At 42.8% G+C, this 10,383-nt stretch overlaps 2 long non-coding RNA genes across 2 annotated transcripts; both read left to right on the top strand.

The window, feature by feature from the left end:
- Positions 1 to 538: 538 nt before the first annotated feature.
- LOC308590653 lies at positions 539 to 5,806 on the top strand. The gene is made up of 4 exons (XR_014009843.1): positions 539 to 683; positions 1,867 to 2,001; positions 3,500 to 3,649; positions 5,664 to 5,806. It is a non-coding gene; the product is annotated as an uncharacterized lncRNA (long non-coding RNA).
- Positions 5,807 to 5,909: 103 nt separating this feature from the next.
- On the top strand, positions 5,910 to 8,979 carry LOC308590671. The gene is made up of 2 exons (XR_014009860.1): positions 5,910 to 7,069; positions 8,532 to 8,979. It is a non-coding gene; the product is annotated as an uncharacterized lncRNA (long non-coding RNA).
- Positions 8,980 to 10,383: the final 1,404 nt, after the last annotated feature.

The following is a 10,383-nucleotide window of genomic DNA, read 5'->3' as shown; positions in this document are numbered from 1 at the left end:
AAGGGACTGACGCAGCCAGTCAGTCCCTTGTCCCTCCTCGGGGAAAAGCCCCCAAGAGTGGCCCCGCAAAAGCCGTGTGCTCTTTAAAGGGGCTGCACGGCTTCTGCTGGCTTTTCGCAAAACTGGCAGAAGCCGCACGCTCTTTAAAGGGTGCGTGGCTCCTGTGGGCTTTTCTAAGAGGTGGGAGAAGGAACTGGTGCAGCCAGGCAGTCCCTTCTCCCTCCTGGGGTAAAGCCCCCAAGAGCGCATGGAGCTTGTGTGCGGCTCTTGGGGGCTTTTCCCGGCTGCCTCCCCCCTGCATTCGCTCCATAGGATGCACACACATTTCCCCTTGCTTTTTAGGAGGGAAAAAGTGTGTCCTATAGAACGAAAAATACGGTAACTGTATAGAAGAAAAAATTTGAAAAGTGACTGTTGGCAACTAATGAGATTGTGATGAAATAATTCAGACAATGTCAACAGTGATTTTTGAATGTCATCATTTTCTCTATGTCGTTATGCCAAAGGGAAAAATAAACTCCTCTTCCCAGAGTTCACTGAACATTTGTCCCCAAGTGTTGCTTGCAGCGCAAACACGTAGCCTATAAATCCCTCCAAGTAAGCCTCTATGTGCATCAGTTCTCTTTCTAGAATGATGAAGGCACTCCTGAGGACATGCCTCCTCTTGGCCCTGCTTTCTCCAGGTAAGTAGGAACCAGTAGGATGGGCAACTTTTACAGTAATAATATTTAGAGTATAGAGGAATCCGGAGAGCTGAATTTAAGAGAGCTAGTATGTTGTAGTCATTAGAGGGTCAGACAAGGATCCAGGAGACCAGGGTTCAAATCCCCACTCAGCCACAAAGCTCACTGGGAGATCCTGGACCAGTCACTATACCTCAGGTTAACTTACCTCACAGGGTTCTTGTGAGGATAAAATGGGGAGCGGAGAACCATGTACACAGCCTTGAGCTGCTTGGAGGCAAGTGCAGAAAACAACAACAACAAAAAAAAACCACAAAAAAATTAGAAGCCAAGAGCAATGATGTTTGAAATATGCTAGTAACTGAAGGTACTATGTTTAGTAGCCACTGGTAGCCTAATTCTGCATCATTTCTCTAAACCTTTTTGTGAAGCTTTTGTGAAGCCATTCAAGTTGGTAGCATTGTCAGTCTTCTGAGAGAGGGATCAAAATGTTTGTATTTCCACTTTGTCCATGTCATGCAGAACAGTATGTGCTTCCAGGAAGTCCCCTCTTTCTCCCCCTTAACTGTCCTAACCCCCCCCCCAAAAAAACACCCAAGAACATCGTCAACATTTTTCATAGGTGAGTTGCCCTAGCATAGCTATTAGAACCCTTAAAGACCAACTCTCATAACCTGGATCTAACCCTGTTCATTTAACTCTGCTTAAAACTGGTTGAAATGCAAAATCTGCTCCCCAACAGGTCGGGGTCAGTGATGGGACAGAGTTTTCCTGCAGAGGGTACCCAGTTTTCACAATGCTTTTTTTCATACCTAAATGATGGGATAAGCCTTCCTGCTGCTCATCTGGCCATTGCTCCTTTATCTAAGCTCACATGTAAGATTGTAATTGAACAGTAGGGAAAAAAAGGCATTGAAGTAATAGAGTGGATGGGAGGAAAAAATGGGCCGTCAGACAGGGAGGGTTTACCTCTTGGAAATAATTAAACCAGTGTTCTGGCCAATGGCTTTTATTCATTTTCTTTTACTGAAAGATCTTTTTAACTTGAACCCCATTTCATTTAAAAGATTTAATTCACTCTCACCTCCTTCTCTGTGTCAAACGAAGGAAACCACAAAACCAAATAATAATAATGTTAATGATAATAACAATCCATGAACTAATCTTTTGCTCCTGTCCTCAGCATTGCCTCTGAAGTGCAGATACGGATATAACAAGACTGCACTGACAATTACTGGCAATGAAAGAGCCAAAGTAAGAGCCGATTGCACCTTTCGTCAACATTTCTGTGTTGCCAGTGTTCTGCGTACAAATATAAGTAAGATTTATTTGGTTTTTTGTCTTTTGTTTTTGGAATTACTAAATTAGTGGTAAGGAAGCTGTAGATGAAAGAGAACTCCCATCTGCCTCATCTATCCTGGCCACCAGTCAGAGATGATGGGAGATGTAGTCCAGCAGCATATGGAGGATCATAGCTTCTCAATCCTGCAGTAAGGAATCACTAACATTTGAAAATGGGGAAACTAAAATCACCTGATCACAAGCATCAGATTTCCATCTTGATGTACATATTCAACCACCATTTTGTGGTTTGCCTCAGGTGCCAAAATACCTTGGGGCTATTCTGGGTGGGATGGTGGTGCTCACTTGACCATCTGTTCCTACATCATTGCTACATACTTGGAGGGAGAGGGGGAATGGGACAGTGAGGTTGGTGCAGTTGAAGTGCACTGCCAAGTCTTCTTCCTTGGCGATCACTAGTAGCTGAGTAAGTTTGTCTTCCATAAAAACGGTTTTAACAATGAGTCCGTAAGTGACCGTGGAGGCCAATTCTGGATCCACACATCCTTCCACAGTGGGGGCATTGGTTTCCAGACAGGAGTTGATCAAGGTGTGGATTTGCCAAGCGTGCCTTCCTGCTAGCATGTTTCTCCCTTGCATCCTGAATTCAAGTGACTTCAAAGCCTATGACACCTTTGGTAATGGCTGTTCTCCAACTGGAGTGCTCACAGGCCAGTGTTTCCCAGTTGTCAGTGTTGATACAACATTTTTTAGATTTGCCTTGAGACAGTCTTTAAACCTCTGCCAAGTATTTTGGGTTGGGCAACAGGAGCTCAGGGAAGTATTTTCCCACCCTGTAAACGGTTATGATCGACTAGCAGAGAGAATGCAGTGTATGGCACATGTATTGTCAGAAGTATGGAAGAAGCCATGATTCTTCATGCTGTAGATTGGACCTGAAATGAAGTTCTACATTCATTCCAAATTTAATGCCTTTTACTCTGGTCTATGATCGTAATAAAGCTTTGAAAGCTTTGGTTATAGTTTACAAACTACGGTTGCAATCAAAATTATTCACGCCCCATTGCACATTGGGTTGATTATCAAATTTTACAGACTTCTAGCTGTTTGCATTGAGCAAATCAAGCAAAAGCCATTGAAATAGCTCTTAACAATGGCTGCTTCAAGTGGTTTCCGAAATTCAGCTGAAAATGCAACTGATACTGCCAAGAACAACATTATTTATTTCGGTCGAAGACCCACAAAATCATTTTCAAAAGCAAAATAAAAGAGAAATACAGGGAAGATTAAAAGGTGGTCACATTGTTTTATCTGCAGTATCTAGGTTTATTTCTTATTACTTCTGAGAGGTAAGGGTAGTATCATCTGAGTTATATTGGCTACTCTACACTCACTATTATTCAACCCATCCTTGGCAAGCATCTTTTACAGAAAATTGGAACCATTACAACGAATGTGTCTTAGCAGCAATAAACCTTCATATCTAGATATTTCTTTCAAATTCTTTTTCATAGGGGAATTCCAACAGCATCTTTCGAATCAATGCTCGCCACCCGGAATCTGTTTATCAGGCGATTACAGCTTCACTGCAGCGGATGGTAAATTCTTTGAGATGAAGATACAATGCTGCAAGACTGACTGGTGTAACAATGCATTTCTCAGCCGTATGTTTCTTCATCAATTTAGAATCATTAACATGTTAGGGTTTTGCACTGAATTTGGCCACGGCCTGGATCCTTAGTCAATCAGCAGTACTTAGAGGATCTGTGCCTCATTCAAATGGGGTGAGACAGCCCCAGGTGGCTACAGATTGTGTTGAGCAGCTCAGGACTATTAGGGGCTCTCAAGGGATGGAGAGTCAGGCAGGATGGGGAGGCAGTGATGAGGAGAAACTGTGAAAAAGAGGGACCTAGCTAGAGACATGGGTGACACTGTAGGTTAAACCACAGAGACTAGGGCTTGCCAGTCAGAAGGTCAGCAGTTCGAATCCCCATGACAGGGTTAGCTCCCGTTGCTGGGTACCTGTTCCTGCCAACCTAGCAGTTCAAAAGCATGAAGTGCAAGTAGATAAAATAGGTACTGCTCCAACGGGAAGGTACACGACATTTCAGCGCACTGATCTGGTTCACCAGAAGTGGCTTAGTCATGATGTCAGATGACCCGGAGGCTGGTTGAAGACAAATGGCGGTTCCCTAGGCCAATAAAGCGAGATGCGCACCACAACCCCAGAATAGTTCCCGACTGGACCTAATGGTCAGGGGTCCCTTTATTTTTTACTTGGCAGACATGTCAGCCAGAGAAGGGATGGGTTGCCTTTCCAACCAGGCCTCTCCTTCTTCCTGCCCCTCAAAGCAGCTCCATGCAGAATCAGATCATCCTTCTGATAGGTGGAAGGATTTGATTTTGCACAGTGCTAGTCCCCCTTGTCCCAGCCATATTTTTACTGTATGTTAAGATATGGTTACATATCGCCCCTATATCCAAGTGATGTGAGATTCCATGGTTACCAGGCATGCTGTAACCCAGGCTCTGTGTTTCCTGTGGGACCATAATGCACTGTGGTGTCTTTATGATATATGGTTATGCATAAATATATACAACCTGAGGCCTACAATGAAGACATCCACCAGAAGATGTCCTGTCCCTCTCATAGACACAGCAGCATCCTTGCCTTGGCAGTTTGTCTTTTCCTGAGAACGGTCACATCCCTCATTTTCTAATAAAACCTAATCCTGGTTTTATTACTACACAGGGAGCAGCCTCCATTCCTTTGATGTGCTGCTGTGCTAATCTGCTATTTTAATGACCCACCTCCCCAAAATGGTTACCTCAGAAGTAGATTGCTTCTGGCATAAGTCATGTTGATTTCCGAGGATTTAGAAGTGTCTAAAGAAGTGTCAGTTATGTCAATTTAGGAACTTTACCTATGTTAATTAACCCAGTGGATAAGTTTTTTTTTTCTGGGGGGGGGGGAATCGGAGCCAAGAATACAATCTTCATGATGCCTTTATAACATCCCCTATGTATAATTAGCCATCAAAGATCTATTTCAAGCAATATAATTGGATACTTAAGTGCATGAACAGCTCATAAATAGCTTATGGTCCCTTAAAGATAACGTTCAATTAGATGCTCCAAATATGGGCCTTACAACCCACCTATCTTATCCAGACCCTTGAACTGCTTCTGGTCAGTCTTTTAATTGACAAAATAAGCACTGTCTAAGCTGGCAGTTATTTTATTATTGTTATTTATTTAATTTATATACTGCCCTGTACCTGGAGGTCTCAGGGAATTCACAGAAAGTGACAGTTAGTTCATTGCTAAAGTGCAGAAGACAGAATCTCTGTACAAAGATAAGGGACTAAGAGCATCCATTTTCATACAGCCTACACCATAATCAATGGCAGGAAAACCTTCTGAGAGACTGAGAAGGGAAGAAAGTTCACACTCCCCCCTCCCCTTTATATAAAGGTCATTCATCTCAGAGAACAATGGTGACTTTGTCCCATGCTCAGTCCTGAACCCAGATTGTGTCTAGATTATATTTTATCCAAGAGTACTTGCAGCTGCCCCACCAAAACTGGAAGGCCCTAGGGTGGATTCCATTAATACAACACAGAGATACAAAAAAAGAGAAAGACATCAACATGCTCACTATACTTTTGATTTTGGCAGTTCCTGATCGCAACATGCTGGCTGAAAATGGTTTGCAGTGCCCATCCTGCTTTTCCAAAGGAACAATAATGTGTAAAAGTGAGAAGACCATCAACTGCCTTGAGAATGAGACCCAGTGCATTCAATTAAAAGTCAATTTCATTAGAGGTAACATTGCTACTCAGACAAGAAAAAAAGGCCTAGTAATTCTTGGTCATGCAGACTCTCTCCTTGTCTCCTTCTCTCCCTTCCTTCCTTTCCCTTGCATGTTGCACGAACAATGAGAGGGATCATATCTCTCACTGGCCCCACTCTGCACCCTTCCGTATTGTTTTGCCTGCCTGGTCTGTGTCCTTTAACTCTCATAATGCCACTTGCTTGTCCAGAAGGAGGATTCAGAGTGAGATGTGTATATAAAATACCCTTCTGAACAAAAGTAAAAAAAGGGCATTGATTGCTTCACCCCAGTTGAATCCGGATCTCTCCACCACTGGGATGCAGTCTAGGACAAAATGTGTCCATCTTGCTCAAAACAAATATTTATTATGTAAAAGAAATGTATTTCATTTCCTTAAATTCTGTGACAATGAGCAGTATCTGGTTAACTCAGACCATTAATGCAACGATTTATAGTTGTGCAAGAGAATTTCCTCTCTCTTCTGCATGTATGTGCTCTGAATCCTCCCAAAATCTGCTCCACAGAATTGGGGAAACCCTCAGAATTCATTTAGGGGATACACAGAAGGAGGAAGAGAGGGAGGATATGTTCCTTTCTACAACCATACATTATTTTGTTGATGTCATGATTTAGCTACATTCATAAAGATAAAGCGCTTTATATGCATTATAACAATTTGACACCAGATGGCACTTGGGAGTCCCGTCTTTCATTAACAGGATTTCCTAGTACCTCTGGTTAAGAACTTAATTAATTCCGGAAGTCCGTTCTTAACCTGAAACCATCCTTTCAGCATATTTTTCAGGAATAATGCTACATTGGGAGGGAATTTGGAATGAATGGGGGAGGGGCATATGGCTGATTTGCCTCAGAAGGACAGAGGCAGATTCCAGGCCATTTGTGATGCTTCTACCCTACATTCTTTCTTCTCTTATTTCTGCTTCCCTTTACAGCCTTGGCTTTGCTATTTTCTCTTTTAAGGGTTGAGTAAGAATTCTGAGATGAGTACCTGATTGGCTCTTGGGATTCACCTTTTTCATCTGCTTTATGTTTGATGCGTTTAACATGAAATTCGATATGGTAAAATAAAAGGAGGATTCTCTGGATACTTAGATCACAGTGGGGCAATGAGGGAGCCTCAGTTGGCACCCAACCATCCTGAGAGACAATGAAGTGCAACTCCAGCTTTTTTTGCTGCTGGATCACCCTGTTGACTTATGGCAGGTTCACTCAAGGTTCAGACACCAAGGTGGGAGTGTTGTTCTCAGATCTTGCTGTGTGGCCATAGCATGTGACTTTTAACATGCCCAGGAGATGGCAGGGATAGAATTCCTCGTATTTTATTGCAAATCACCTGCCCACAAGAATTTGATTTAGGCCTGTTTTCAAATTCTCTGATTTCATTATATCTTATACCATATTTTTCGCTCTATAACACGCACCCGACCATAACACGCAAATAGTTTTTAGAGGCGGAAAACAAGAAAAAATATATTCTAAACGAAACAGTGGATGTATGATTTTTGTGGTTCATGCTGTGGCCACAGACATGTGATCTGACAGTGAGTTTGGGGTAGCCCAATGCAAAAATCCTGAGGATCCATGTGGATCCATGCTTTGTAACCACATTTTTGCACCACTGCGGCCCCGGGCAATAGTGGGTGCGTGCTTTTTTTGGTGCAAGCTGTAGCCATGGACATGCTATGTGATCTGATGGTGAATTTGGGGTAACCCAGTGCAAGGAAACAAGGACAAGGAGCACACGTGGGGTGTGTGGAGAAGGATGCTGCTAATAATGCAGAAGAGGGGTGTAAGAGGAGGAACACGCGTGGGGTGTGTGGAGAAAGATGCTGCTAATAATGCAGGCGAGGGGTTTAAGGGGAGAAGGAACATGCGTGGGGTGTGTGGAGAGGTATGCTGCTAAAAGGGGAGAAGGAACACGCGTGGGGTGTGTGGAGAGGGATGCTGCTAATAATGCAGAAGAGGGGTATAAGAGGAGAAGGCTCCTCTCCTCTCCCACTTTGCTCCTTTGAAGCAAGCAGGCTCTGCTTCTCTCCCACCTCCCCGGCTTAGCGATCTGAAAAACCTCACTGCGATTTAGCGAGCTGAGTGGGGAGGAGAGAGGGACATGGTTGCTTTAAAGGAGCCAACCGGACAGGAGCCGCTTACACTTGTGTAAGTGGCTCCTCTCCTCTCCCGCATTGCTACTTTGAAGCAAGCAGGCTCTGCTTCTCTCCCTCCTCCCCACTCAGTGGCTCTTCTACCGCTTTGCTGTTTCAAAGCGAGCCACGGAGGAGGGAAGGAAGGTAAACCATGGATCCTCTGCTCATGACTGCAGCAGATCCCCCCGCCATCCGTAGGCATTCACTCCATAACACACACAGACATTTCCCCCTACCTTCTAGGAGGAAAAAAGTGAGTGTTATGGTGCAAAAAGTACGTAAGTATAACCTGTTTATAAATATTCTTTGTGTCTTGAGAGTCCTTTGGGTATGATAGCAATTTTAAATTATATCTGATCTATTTTTTTACCTGAAATTCTAATTGCTGAAAATTTTGTATATTCATGTTCTGACGAAATTATATTTCTCAGATTTCTTAAATATACACTTTTAGAAACTAACTTATTAAAATTATCATTCACCATCACAGGAACCATCTCCTAGTCCCTGAGTAAAGGACTAATGCCAACATTTCTCCCCCCCCCCCAGATTTTTTACAGGTCTACCGTTTCACTTTCCAAGGTTGTGGAACAACAGATTTTTGTGCCATCAGGAAAAATAATAAAAGGTTGTTCGGAGCTGGGAACTTTATTCTTTCTGTTATCCAAGAAGGTTGTTACAATGCTTCACAAATCTCACACCAGCCTGAACATGAAGAGTGAATGGGACAGTGTAGACCTCCTCCTTGTGTATTCCAAAATCAATTGCAAAAAGGGGGAATTGGAGGCCTAGTGTTAAAATTCAGGACTCAGGATCTCTGTTTCTTTCTTTTTTGCTTTTGGTTGAAGTAAAGGGAAGCAAAGGGCAGAGAAAAAGAGGTCAGAATATGGGAATTGTGGATTCTAACTTCAAAGAATCCTGTTGTGTATCATTAAAAAACAGTTAAGTTTTCATTATGACGATTACAATGCAAAATAAATGGTTATGGAGAATCAAATGCTGGTTCTCAGATCTGTTTCTTTCAGATACAAATGTAATTATCATTTATTGGTTTAGCCACTGCGATTACAAAAGACGCAATACATAAAACAGAATAAAAACAAAATAAACTACATTGCACAGCTAAAATCATTATTCAAATCAGATGATTCCTTAGATAAGAGGTTTCTCCTTTGAAAGATTTAAATTAGGGCATATTTTAAGCAGAGTTCAGTGGAATTCAGCTCTGGCACCTCTCAGGTTAGTGCCATTGCCATTCTAAGAGAACAAGGAACAACTTCGTGGTGAACGTGGTGAACTCTGGCACCTGCAAATCTAGAAAAATAGTGCTGATCCCTACAAACCTTTCTCCTTATAATCGTAACTGTAAAGGCAAAACAGATCAATTTTTCAGAGGGGTAAGCGGATTTGTCCCTTAATAAATAGTTAATCATATAACCAATCCATCTCTCAAGTGGGAGATTTAAATATTTTAACAAAGCTTCTCTTAAGTCCTCTTAGATGGAACAAACCAGTAAGTAGTCGGGTGAATATTCAGGCCCCTCACCTTTACGTAGGCAAACTACATGGGGGATCCAGAGAGAGCAGCCTTCAACTATGACAGAGTTGTAAAAGCTTTTCCCCGTTTGGTACAGTGGTGCCTCGCAAGACGAAAAGAATCCGTTCTGTGATTCTCTTCGTCTAGCGGTTTTTTCGTCTTGCAAAGCAAGCCCATTAACGGATTAGCGGATTAGCGCTATTCAGGTCCAGGAGACACCTGTGGGTACAAAGGACATCTGGGTGATTCCAGAAAGCAGGAACTAAATGACCACTCTCTGTTGCCCAATGTCTCCAGCAAAATATATCACCCAGGATGCCAAAAGAGATCTGAGGTACTGGTTTGGATCAAGACTGTATCCAAATATCCACCAAAAGAACGGAATACATATTTATTTCAGAAAAATACAATAACAGTGTAGTAAGAACCCCATTACCAAATAGTAATAAAGGATCATAGAAAAAGGTCACTTAGGAATTTGGGAACATTTGGGAAAATATGTACAGAGAAAACAACAAATCTGACTTATGCCAGGCTAGTATATTTTAACACCACTTTCTGAACCTCAAAGAGATGTGGCAGCCATCAGTGTGTGCACATCCCTTTGCGGGTCACATCTACCACTGTGATCTGCAACAACTAGTATTAAGAGGCTTACTGGATCTCATACTTGGAGGGGAAATAGCTATCGTTACTACATTTTTGGGACGTGGGTGGCGCTGTGGGTAAAACCTCAGTGCCTAGGACTTGCCAATCGCATGGTCGGCGGTTCGAATCCCCGCTGGGGGTTGCGCTCCCATCGTTCGGTCCAAGCGCCTGCCAACCTAGCAGTTTGAAAGCACCCCCGGGTGCAAGTAGATAAAT

Source organism: Podarcis bocagei (assembly GCF_964188305.1).
Source record: "Podarcis bocagei genome assembly, chromosome: 7".
NCBI classification, from domain to species: Eukaryota; Metazoa; Chordata; class Lepidosauria; order Squamata; family Lacertidae; genus Podarcis; species Podarcis bocagei.
Note: the sequence above shows the minus strand (reverse complement) of the source record. Positions and strands in the feature narration are given on the sequence as shown.